This window comes from Cynara cardunculus, assembly GCF_001531365.2.
Source record: "Cynara cardunculus var. scolymus isolate 2C chromosome LG 13, CcrdV1, whole genome shotgun sequence".
Classification (NCBI taxonomy): Eukaryota; Viridiplantae; Streptophyta; class Magnoliopsida; order Asterales; family Asteraceae; genus Cynara; species Cynara cardunculus.
Window position 1 is genome coordinate 38,207,022 of NC_037540.1, and position 2,514 is coordinate 38,209,535.

At 32.7% G+C, this 2,514-nt stretch overlaps 1 pseudogene; it reads left to right on the plus strand.

The window, feature by feature from the left end:
• Window positions 1–616: 616 nt before the first annotated feature.
• On the plus strand, window positions 617–2,058 carry LOC112525025 (annotated as a pseudogene).
• Window positions 2,059–2,514: the final 456 nt, after the last annotated feature.

Here is a 2,514-nt window from a genome sequence, read left to right on the forward strand (position 1 = left end):
GTGTAATAATATAATATTTTATAAATATAATAATTAAATATTCTGTTAGAACTCAATGATTATCCTAATTATATTTTAGATTTTTTTATATTTAAAATGAGATGTTTATCCTGTATTTGATTGTGTTTATCTACAGTTAATTACACAAGTTCAGATATGGGATGAAATCGGATAGGGATGTAATCGTTTAGGGATGAACGAGTTTAAGAGTTTTAACCAAATTCTTTATATGATAGTATAGATAATTGATTATTTAGTTATAACTCGATAATTATCCTTTAAATTTTTTATATTTTAAAATGAGATGTTTATCTTCTATTTGGTTATGTTTATCTTCTATTTGGTTATGTTTATCCGCAGTTAGTTACACGAATTCAAATATTGAGCTTTAATAAGTTGTACTTATGCGTAATTTACTTGTAATCTTGAATTTTAAGTAATATGCATCAATATCCCACGTTTTTATGTCCATTTTTTTTATTTCGTAACTTGCTTCAATGATTCTCTCTCTATTCTAAACAAATTGAACCACTATTATGTTGGCTTATTATAAGAGTGTGGTTCTTCAAGATTTTCATCCATAACTCCATCGAAGGCCGCAAGGTTCTTCACATTCATGATGATGATGAAGAATACCCAGAATGAAACAGATAGTTATGCAATCTTGAAGGGCCAGACACAAATATTGCGCTACATATATGGTGTTTTTGATGGCATGGCTTTAAGATGTTGTGTTGAGCTTCGTATAGCTGACATTATAAGCAATCATGGTCGTCCCGCCACTTTGTCTGAAATTGCTAGTGGCATCAACTCTCCCTCAATAAACATGGATGGGCTTGGGCGACTCATGAGGTTCTTGGTTCATAAAAAGGTGTTTGATGAAATGCCTAAACCAGAAAAAGGAATGGGAGAGGGAGAAAAAGTTTACTCACTGAACTATTGTTCTAAGTGGTTGTTATTTGATACAAATGTGACATTGGCACCCATGGTTATGATGCGGACGGACCCATCAATGGTTTTGCCCTTGCATGTACTGAGTCGGTCCATCAAAGAAGGTGGTACAACCTTTAAAATGACTCATGGAGAAGAAATGTTTGATTTTTCTCAACATAACTCAGAATTCAATAGGATCTTTAACGAGGGTATGGCGTGCAATGCGGAGATCACCTTAGATGTGATCATATCGAAATACAAGAATGGATTTCTTGGGTTGAAAGGAAGGGTCGTTGATGTTGGCGGTGGTACTGGGGTGGCAATTTCTACAATTGTGAAGACATATCCACATCTTAAAGGATCAACTTTGATTTGCCTCATGTTATTTCCACTGCACCAACATACGATGGGGTTACCCATGTCCCTGGGGACATGTTTAACACCATTCCTCCTACCGAAACAATATTTATGAAGGTAACTTTGTTGTTTATGGCCATAAGAGCTTAGATTGAAAATATAATAATCATTGGGGTCAATAAGAACAATAGTTCCTCTTACTCATATGTTCGGCTGCCATAGGTTGCAAAATTCTTCTAGCCATGCTAACCTCCCATAGCACTATGTGGTCATCAACCTAGACTATGTTGATTTGTGGTGCCTTTGGGTTGTCGATATCTCTTAAAAGACTTTGTTGTTCATGAAATTTTAACATAAGTTTTTAAGTTTAAAAGTCTGAAAGTTGCATGTAATAGTTATTTCCTTGAGGAAAACTATTATGGAAATTGAAACCATACAATACGGATAATGATATTGCTCTTTTCATTTCAGTGGATTTTGCATGATTGGAGTGATGAAGACTGTATCAAGATTCTTACAAACTGTCGAAAAGCGATATCTAAAGAATGTGGAAAAGTTATTATTGTGGAAATAGTTTAGAATTCCACTGAAGATGATTTTTTCGATGACACACGTCTTACATACGATTTGGTGATGTTTTCACACTTTTCTGGAGGAAGAGAACGAACAGAAAGTGAATGGAAGAAGCTGCTTGAAGAAGGAGGCTTTTGTCGTTACAATATTATCAAGATTCCTGCAATGCAGTCAATCATCGAGGCTTTTCCATAGTAACTTTATATGTTTAATTTAATGTTTTAACATTGAATAAATGTTGTGTGTTTAATATTGTTTTTCTATTAATAAATTAAATATACGTAAATACAATAAAATTATACGGAACAATAAAATCGCTTTTGTTGTAATGTGTTCTTCATCTTTATCGCATTCTTGAGTGCTTCATCTTCTCAAATAAGATTATGAGTTTTTGTTGTTAGTTGTTGTTAAGATTTTGGTTTAGGTTAGAAATATGAATATGATTTGGTTTTAAGAAAATGTTTAAAGAAGATGAAGCACTGAAAAAGAAAGGGGTAAAAAGATAATAAAGAAAACCCAGATGTTATGTGCAACTGGCTCGTATATGAAGTTTTTACGGTGTTTACAAATTGAATGGTTTTTATTTGAACGCTCCCCTATATAGATAGAATATATATATATATATATATGTATATATATATATATATATAT